Source organism: Cetorhinus maximus, chromosome 8 (genome assembly GCF_964194155.1).
Source record: "Cetorhinus maximus chromosome 8, sCetMax3.hap1.1, whole genome shotgun sequence".
NCBI classification, from domain to species: Eukaryota; Metazoa; Chordata; class Chondrichthyes; order Lamniformes; family Cetorhinidae; genus Cetorhinus; species Cetorhinus maximus.
This window is the reverse complement of record NC_135886.1, coordinates 7292427-7303131: the sequence shown is the minus strand read 5'-3', so window position 1 is coordinate 7303131 and position 10705 is coordinate 7292427.

Sequence of the window (10705 nt, the reverse complement as noted above, 5' to 3'; positions counted from 1 at the left end):
ACTCTGGATATCGTTGTGGTCATCAGGTCCTTGTCTGTTAATAGAACTTAGAATTATTTTATTTTAACGTAACTGCAATTTGCATTCTTAAAAACAAACGTGTTTGTATTGAGTTCAGTTAGTAAATATATTTGACGCAAGGTACAGTCCAGGAACCCAATCTGTCGTTTTGCAGTGTGCTCAGTTTTAGTGAAAACCTTGCAGAGCCACATCTGAATAAAAATCACAGATACAGTCAGTAATGTAAAATCAATAACCGCATTTGAGATTGGAGCCAACCATTGGGAAAGTCAGCATCAGAGGGGAAAGAGCGTTGTATGAACAGGTGTGCATGTCCACCTGTTCACAAAGTGCATGCTCAGCCACCCTAACAACAGGGGACCCCGACAAAGAAGCTGAGCACAGGGCCCCACTAGCTCTAAACCCCTCCACTGCATTTTAAGAGGGCAGTCCGGGCCTCAGTTTAATGTCTCATCTGAAAGATATCCCTTCCAACAGTGCACACTCCATCAGCTCATTTCCCCTCGCTTTATTCCTCGCCGATGAAACGAAAATAAGAGGGAAAAAAATGAATAGAGAAAATGAGAGGGATGGAGGGACTTTGGTTATGTGGGAGAGACTGAAGAAGTTGGGATCATTCCCTTCGGAGCAGAGAAGGTTGAAGGGAGTTTTGTTCGAGGTGTTTCAGAATTAGGAGGAGTCTGGATGGAGCACGTAAGGAGAAACTGCTTCCGCTGCCAAGGGAGTTGGTAACCAGAGGATACCTATTTATAACTCAAAAGAAAAGAAGATAAGGTGAAAAATGCTTACGCAGCGAGTTCTTTGACTGCAATGTGCTGCCTGAAAGGGCGGTGGGAGCAGTTTCAATAACAACTGGATAAATAATTAAAATGAAAAAAAAAATGCAGGGCTATGGGAAAAGAGTAGGGGGGAGAGCGACTAGTTGGGTGGAATCTTCCCGGTCCAGCCGAGTTGGATTCGAAGGCAGAAGCTGGAGTAAAGTTGCAGAATTGGGACTCGGGTCAGCTACCTTACGTGCTCCCCTCTCCGAACGATCTTACTGGAGGTGGGGTCATATCAGCACCAGCAACCTGCCCGGTAGCAGTGCATAGCCAATGATGGCAATGTAGTGGCCACTTGGGAGCAAATTGCTGACATCGCCATGATCTTATCAGCAGTGGAAGGGCCTTCTGGTGAGGCCAAATCCAGGCAGATGACTGGGGGCAGTCCTGGCGGCAGGGCAGGAGCCCAATGAGGCCTCCGTTATCAACTCCTCCCTCAGACAGTTAGAGGGTAACAGCCGCCACCACAGGCCCTCCTGTGGAGGGGGCTTCCCTCCACCACGATGACCAGGCAGCTGTAAACACACTCCCTTTTAGAGAACTTTTAGGTCTTCAGGGGACGCCTAAATCTTCCTATCTACCCTATCTATGCCCCTCATCATTTTGTATACCTCTATCAGGTCCACGCTCAGCCTTCGCTGCTCTAAGGAAAACAACCCTAGCCTATACAGTCTCTCTTCATAGCTGAAACGCTCCAGCCCAGGAAACATCCTTGTGAATCTCCTCTGCACCCTCTCCAGTACAATCACATCCTTCCTATAGCGTGGTGACCAGAACTGCACACAGTACTCCAGCTGTGGCCTAACTAGCGTTTTATACAGCTCCAACATAACCTCCCTGTTCTTTTACTCTATGGCGGCTAATAAAGACAAATATCCCATATGCCTTCTTAACCACCGTATCTACGTGTTCTGCTGCCTTCAATGATCTATGGACAGGTACACCAAGGTCCCTCTGATCAACTGTACTTCCTAGGGTCCTACCATTCACTGTGTGTTCCCTTGCTGTGTTCATCCTCCCAAAATGCATCACCTCACACTTCTCAGGATTAAATTCTATTTGCCACTGCTCTGCCATTTTACTTCTATATCATCCTGTAATCTAAGGAGTTCCTCCTCCCTATTTACGACACCACTAATTTTTGTGTCATCTGTGAACATACTGATCATACCTCCTATATTCACGTCTAAATCATTAATGTACACTACAAACAGCAAGAATCCCAGCACCGATCCCTGCGGTACACCACTCGTCACAAGCTTCCAATTGCAAAAACAACCTTTGACCATCACCCTCTGCCTCCTGCCACTAAGCCAATTTTGGATCCAATTTGCCAAATTGCCCTGGATCCCATGGGCTCTTACCTCCTTGACCATTCACCCATGCGGGACCTTGTCAAAAGCCTTACTGAAGTCCATGTAGACTACCTCAACTGCACTACTCTCATCTGCACAACTAGTCACCTCCTCAAAAAATTCAATCAAATTTGTTAGACATTACCTCCCCATGACAAAGCCATGCTGACAATCCCTGATTAATCCCTGCCTCTCCAAGTGGAGATTAATCCTGTCTCTCAGAATTGTTTCCAATAGTTTCCCTACCACTGATGTCAGACTCACTGGCCTGTAATTACCTGGTTTATCCCTACTACCCTTTTTGAATAATGGTACCACATTTGCTGTCCTCCAGTCCTCTGGCACCTCTCCTGTGGCCAGAGAGGATTTGAAAATTAATGTCAGAGCCCCTGTAATCTCCTCCCTTGCCTCACATAGCAGCCTGGGATTCATCTCATCTGGGCCTGGGGATTTATCCACTTTTAAGCCCGCTAAAATCGCTAATACCTCCTCCCTATCAATGCTAATTTGTTCAAGTATATCAAAGTCCCCCCCCCGCCCCCCCGATTCCTACACCTACCTCATCCTTCTCCACAGTGAACACAGATGAAAAGTAATTATTCAAAACCTCACCTACGTTCATGCACAGATTGTCACTTTGGTCCCTAATGGGCCCTACTCTTTCCCTGGTTATCCTCTTGTCCTTAATATATTTGTAAAATGCCTTGGGATTTTCCTTTATCTTGCCCGTCAGTGTTTTTTCAAGCCCCCTCTTTGCTCTCCTAACTACTGTTTTAAGTAACCCCCCTCGCCCCCCTACACTTTCTGTGCTCCTCTAAGGCTTCTGCTGTTTGCAGCCCTCTGTACTATGTTGGGAGATGTTGCATTTTACATGTTATGTTTCAGCAGATACTTGAAATTTGCCAAGACAAAGAACTTATTAAAAAGGTGCGACCGCAGACTGCCCTTCATTTTGCTGCTCTCCTCCTAACATGAGGCCACTGGCTCAGGCTTCGGTCCAGATCCACCTGTCTTAGAGCTCTTACTCAATGATTCTGAAGAATCAGTCACCCTGGGACCATTAGAAACCAAGACTAATTCTGTTTTCACTGAGCAACAAAGAGACAGCACCTTTTGGGGAAATTGGGTCAAAGGGGGAAACCGGGATATTGGCGGTGCCAGTGGCATTATATCTCACAGCAGTATGTCTCATACACACACTCAGGCCATACACATATAGTAAAAATTCATAAGAGGCTTGACAGAGTAGATGTTGGGAGGATGCTTCCCCTGGCTGGATAGTCTATAACGAGGGGTTACTGTCTCAGAATAAGGGGGCGACCATTTAGGACTGAGGTGAGAAGAAATTTCTTCACTCTGAGCGTTGCAATCCTTTGGAATTCTCTACTCCAGAGGACAGTGGATGGTCAGTCATTGAGTAAATCAGGATTTGGATCCAAACATTTTTGGGCACTAAGGGAATCAGGGGGTAGGGGGAAGAGTGTGAGAAGGTGTAACTAAGGTGGAAGATCAGCCATAATCTCACTGAATAGCAGAGCAAGTTCAGGGGGTTGAATGGTCTACTGCAGCTTCAATTTCTTATGCTCTTATATATAAACAGAGCGTATGAACTGAGCATATATACATTAACACACACACACAAACACACACACACAGGCGCGTATGTACACATGTATTTCAATGCGCGACCCTGGAAAATGATCATCAAAGGTGGTATCATTCCTTTCTTTATTCCTGACAGGATAAGGGCAATTCTAGAATTGCAACTAACTCAGCATATAATGGCAATCAAACCTCTAACCAACTGGCCTTCCTGTCTCAGTACTACGCTAAACAGTGCCCTTATTCATCACGTAAACCTGTAAAAGATTCTGAAATACTATTTAAAATCTTTAGTACCTGGTAGAGCTTTGATTGCTTTCTTGGTGAGAATCAGAGGTTCCTTTTATCTGGTCAGACAAGTCTGGAGATGCGTGCTTTTAAAAACTGCGACATTAAGTCAAGAACTAAGTCCAACCTCTCCACGTCTCCTCTCGGCAGTGATTCTAAGAAGCTGCCTACACTGCCTGGAGTCCTAGGGAGTTCTGCTGTAGTGCCATGTCAAAGTTCACCTGTGATATTTCAACACCCATTTTACAGCTATTTTCACACTCCGATGGCCCTGCCCCTTTCTGGGAATCTCTAACACTCCTGAAGCCAGCAGGAAAATAATTACTCGACTGAGAACTGCCCATCAGGAGCTGCTCTGATTTTTGTTTTTTACATGGATTGTTCACACCAAGAGTTGGCATTTACACAATGACTGCCTTACTTGTGAAGTAAAAATGATTGGTAGCACAGCAGGTCTGAGCGACTAGAGTCTGGATGTCAGCTGTGGTAACTGGATGTATTGTTGCTCCCTCCTGTCAACCACGAGTCATGTGATGTACTGCGTGGGCTCTGACCAGTGAGCTCTTCATGCAGGCAATCTGGGAAGTTGGGGGTTGTTGGTGGGGGGGAGGTGTGGGGCTTTTAATAAAGTTTAACTGTTCCTTAAAATCAATCTGCCCCATAGAGTCATCACGTGTGGCGACGAGGATGGGATCGACTTCAACTCTGCACCTCGCATTGTTACTGTGAGTAAATCGAATTAAAACAAACACAAGCTACTCACCAGTCACGCCGCTGTTCGGAAGAATTGATCCATATGATGTTAATATTGAAGATTGGAGCCGGTATGTTGAGTGCCTCGAAATTGTAAAATATGTGTGTTGGATTGTTTAACTGTTTTTCTGTAAAGAGTAATTGTAAAAACTAAAGGTGGAGGAAAGATGGTGACTGGCTGTCTCGTCACCCCCTCCTGTCAATCACGGGTTATGTGATGTACTTTGGAGGCTCCGACCAGTGAGCTCTTAGCGCGGGCAATCCTTGGGGGTGGGTGGGGCTTTTCCGATGAGAGATCTGGTTGAGCGTGCCAGCACTGAAAACATCCCTGTAATAAAGTTTAACTGTTTCTTTAACAAAACCAGTCTGCTCCAGAGTCATCACATCAGCCCTTGTCGATGTACACACCAGTGCAAAGGGAACTGTTCATTCACAGGTGGTAACATTGTGTTCCGTAGAATCTTATAGCACAGAAGGTGAGTTTGAAGCATCAGCCATCATTTCTTTTTTTTTGATCTTGCACCAATGTAAAGGCTGACTGGGAGTGGGAGACTGTCAGTGCAGAGGATTTGGTGAGAAACCGAGAAACAACGAGGGTGAAATGGAGCTTGCTAACCAGTTTCTGGGAACAGCGATGTCCAGGGTTACTCTTGGACAAGATGCAGACCTTGTACTGAGTTAACCCCTATAAAATGAAACATACAGCAGCCCACGCCAGCCCACAGCCAGAGTAAGGAAAGAACAGAACCATTTGCACCTCATCTACCTCACGCAATTCATTTAAACATACAGAAGAAGGCCATTCATCCCATCCATGTCTGTGTTGGAAGAGCAATTTTGAAATAACTATCCAATTAGTTCCACTCCCTCATCCCTTTTCCTGATAGCCATGCAATGTTGTTTCTTTCTCGACATATATTCCATTCCCTTTTGAAAATTGCCACCTATAAGCCAATAAAGAACTCTGGGAGTGTAGCTAATTGGGGCGGGGGGGGGTTTGTGGCACAGTGGGTAGCACCCCTGCCTCTTGAGCCAGCAGCCTAGGGTTCAAACCTTACTCCAGGACTTGATGGCCATGGAAGGTGTGTTCACAAAGCAGCCAACCAGGTTAGCTATCAACCTGTTCATCCTTCCAACATGCTGGTGGCAGGTGGTAAGAGTGGGAGAGTCTCCTGGTCAGCCAGAATCTGTAGAAGGCAACAGCAAACCTCAGCAACACTTTGCTAAGCATAACCATGAATCAACACATTAAAGTCCTTGGTTACCAACACCCGCTAAGGGAATGGTCACTGGAGAGAGTGACCATTGATATGACAGCCATTTTTTGCACAGGGAAGTCCCACAAACAGCCATGTGAAAATAATCAGATAATCTGTTTTAGCGATGTTGGTTGAGGGAAAAATATTGGCCATGATACTGGGGAGAATATCCTGCTCCTCTTTGAAAAAATGCCATGGGGTCTTTTACATCCACTTGAGAGGGCAGACAGGGCCTCAGTTTAACTTCCCATTCAATAGACAGCACCTACAACCACTGTAGCATTCCCTCAGTACTGCTCTGCGAGTGTCGGCCTCTGGTGTGGGACTTAAGCAGGCTACCAACTGAGCCACACCTGACATTAGTTCTGTCACATAAAGGGATTGTAATACAAGGCCATGCTGGAACATTGCTGGGATTGTGAATCTTGCTGAGTGGAATTTTTAAACCGAGGAGAAGTCTCCTAAATAATAGGTTGGAGGGAACTCGTGGTGCACCAGCATGACTGGAAATCCCTGAAATTCAATCGTTTATCCTGAGAATGTTTTTATGTACCAGCAGAGGGCAACAATGAATCAAATATCCTGATTTTTTTTTTCACCTGCCCAGAATCAGCACACCTTTTGTCAGGTTGTCTCATTATTCATCTCATCTGAAAACTCAATTAGTAGTTTTGTGATGGGATTCAATATTTAGGCTTTGGAGTCTAAACTTCAGTGTAAATTTCCGCTGAACTTATTAACTTAACTAATGTAGGACTTATTTATTTTCTTTGTTGGCATATGCTTGACACTGGCAAGGCCAGCAATTATTAGCCATCCCTAGTGGCCCTTGAGAGGGTGATGGAGAGCCACCTTCTTGACACGCAACCTTCCATGTGGCCAAGATGCTTCCACGGTACTGTTAGGCGGGGAGTTCCAGGATTTTAACCCAGCAATGGTGAAAGAATAGAAACATATGTTCAAGTTTCTATGGAGTGTAAACTGGACAGGGATTCAGAGGTGCATATTTTCTGATATGTCTACTGCTGCCCTTGTCCTTCTAGGTGGCAGAGGTTGTAGGTTTGGAAGGTAGTGTCAAAGAAGACTTGGTGAATTGCTGAAATGAATTCTGCAGATAGTATATGTGGCTGCAATGTGTGCTGCAGTCACTCACCAAGGCCTCTTGGTTGCAGCTGCAAATATAGCCTAGAGGGTCAAGGGCAGTGTGCACATAGGGACACTATCGCTTCCAAATTCTCCTGACAGGATTGTTCAATTTTCGGTGCTCAGAGGGAGGCAACACTTGAATAAAATGCCATTGGCAATATCAAGCTGCAGCAGAATGAAGCCCGTAATGAGACATATGGCAAGACAACTTTTCCAAAAAGCATTGCACTGCTCTTAATGGAAACCCTCTGGATCAGTCCTGCAAGTCAAGCTGGATAGTGGCAGACAGCCATTCTCTGTTGGCAATATTTCACACAAGAATGAAAGATAATATCTATCCCACCGTCCAACTTAATATATATGCCAGGCTTCTAACGAATGGATGGAGCCAAGGCATTTAAACCCTGCGATTTAATGTTATTTTAACTTTGTTTCCCCAGCATAAACCTATATTTAGTTTAGACCGACATCTTTCTTAACTTATGGCTTAGAAGCATTGGAACTAGAGTAGGCCATTTAGCCCTCTGATCCTACGATGTCAAAAGATAGTGTTACATTATTTTTGCTATGTTTTGTCTACATAGTAACTGTCAGGGTGCTCCAACAACAATTCATGGGTGATGAATTTTAAGACGTTTCAACGATGTGACAAGGTAATTTATAAATGCAAGCCTTTTGGATTGGTTTAGCTCCCATCAATTCTCTCCTAACATTTAAAATGAACAACCCACATATCACATTTCTTTGTTGCTGGGTCGAGTGTGCCTCATAGAATTCGATACATCTGGCGGTAGAACTTGTGTCATTGAGCTGCTCGTTACCTCAGACAGTATAACAGCTATATGGAAAATAACAGCATTCCCAGTGGCCAGATTGGGATCAGCAAAAACAAGGTCATAAAGGTGCAAGCTCGCTGCCTGCCCACGTTCTCACATGTGGAGATTGTGGCAGGTCCAGGGGTGGTTTGAAGTGAGCAGGAGGAATGAAGCACCTTATAAAATATTTTTACCTCACACTTTAGGGAAGATGTGAAGGCATTAGAGAGAGTGCGGAAAGGATTCACAAAAATGGTTCCAGGGGTGAGGAACTTCAGTTACCAGATAGATTGGAGAGGTTAGGATTATTTTCTTTCGGGAAGGGAAGGCTGAGAGGAGATTTGATAGAGGTATTCGAAATCATGAGGGGCCTGGACAGAGTAGATAGGGAGAAACCGTTTCCTTTGGTGGAAGGATCAAGAACAGGATTTAAGGTCATTGGCAAAAGAAGTAATGGAGAGATGAGGAAAAACTTGTTCATGCAGCCAATGGTTAGGACCTGGAATGCAGTGCCTTAGAGTGTGGTGGAGACAGAGTCAATTGAGGCTTCCAAGAGGGAATTGGATTATTATCTGAAAAGGAAGAATGTACAGAGTTACGGAGAGAAGACTGTCATTCAATAAAGTCATGGCTGATCTGATTGTAACCCCAACTCCACATTCCCATCTACCTCTGATAACTTTTCACCCCCTTATCAAGAATCTAACTAGTTCTACCTTAAAAATATGCAAACACTCTGTTTCCACCGCCTTTCGAGGAAGAGAGTTCCAAAGACCCATGATCCTCTGAGAGAAAACATTTCTCCTCATCTCTGTCTTAAATGGGCAACCCCTTATTTTTAAACAGTGACCCCCTAGTCCTAGAAAAATTCTCCCTCAAGAGGAAACACCCTTTCCACATCCACCCTCAAGATCTTACATGTTTCAACCAAGTCTCAATTTAGTTAGCGCAATTCTAGCTTTAGTCTTAGGAAATGAAGTTGGGTGGGTGGATGAAATAGCAGTGGGAGACCATTTTGGAGTCAGTGACCATAATACAGTTAGATTTAGCATCATTATGGAAAAGGATAAAGATAGAACAGGAGTAAAAGTTCTAAATTGGGGAAAGACAAATTTTATTTGTCAGCTGAGAGGTGATCTGGCAAATGTGGACTGGTTACAGCTACTTGAAGGGAAATCAGTGACAAACCAGTTGGAGGCATTAAAAAGCGAGATTCTACAGGCACAGTCTAGACATGTCCCCACGAAGAAAAATGGTGGTACTGCCAAATCTAGAACCGCATGGTTATCTAGAAACATACAGGGTAACGGAAAGCAGAAAAAGAAAGCTTATGACAGTCACACAAAAAAAATACGTTAGAAAGCCTAGAGGAGTATAGAAAAGTAAAAAATGAACTCAGGAAAGTAAAGAGAGGATACGAAAAAATATTGGCAGGGAAAATCAAGGAAAGCCCAAAGGTGTTTTATCAGCATATTAAGAACGAGAGGATAACTAAGGAAAGGGTAGGGTCTATTGGGATGTACAAGCTAATTTATGCATTGATGCAGAAGATGTGGGCAGGGTTCTGAATGAGTACCTAGCCTCTGTATTCACAAAGGAGAGGGGTGAGGCAGACATTCTAGATAGAGAGGAGGAGTGTGAAATATTAGATAGAATAAGCACAACGAGAGAGGAAGTACAGGAGGGGCTGACATCCTTGAAGGTGGATAAATCACCAGGGCTTGATGAATTGTATCTCCCAGGCTATTAAAGGAAGCCAGGGAGGAAATGTCGGATGCCCTGAGGATCATTTTTCAACCCTCAGAGGATTGGAGGTCTGCGAATGTTGTTTAAAAGGAGTGCGAGGGATAGGCCAAATAATTGCAGGCCGGTCAGTCCGACTTTGGTGGTGGGCAAATTATTAAAATCAATTCTGAGAGCCTGGATAAACTGTCACTCCGAAAGGCATGGATTAACCAGGGATAGTTAGCATGGCTTTGACAGGGGAAAGTCAAGTCTTACTAAATGAATTGAAGTTTTTGAGTAAGTACCGAGGAGGATTGTCGAGGCGAGTGCAGTGGATTTTGTCTACGTGGATTTTAGCAAAGCATTTGACAAGGCCCCACACGGCAGACTGATCAGAAATGTAAAAACCCGTGGGATACAAGAAAATGTGGCGAGTTGGACACAAAATTGGCTCAGTGACAGGAAACAAAGGGTAACGATCGGCAGATGTTTTAGTGAATGGAAAGTGGTTTCCAGTGGCATTCCACAGGGCTCGGTGTTGGGTTCCTTGCTGTTTGTCATATATATTAATGATTTTGACTTGAATGTGAGGGGCATGACTGGGAAATTTGCAGATGACACAAAAACCAGCCGTGTAGATGGTGATGAAGAGGATAACTGTGAACTCCAAAATGATATCATTGGTTTGGTTGAGTGGGCAGAAAAGTGGCAAATGGAATTCAACCTGGAAAAGTGTGAGGTATTGCATTTTGGGAGGGCAAACAAAGCAAGGGAATACTCAATAAACAGGAGGGTACTGAGAGGGGTGGAGGAAGTGAGAGACCCTGGAGTGCATGTCCACAGGTCCCTGAAGGTGGCAGGACAGATGGATAAGGTGGTAAAGAAGGTATCTGGAATACTTTCCTTTGTTGCAAAAGGTA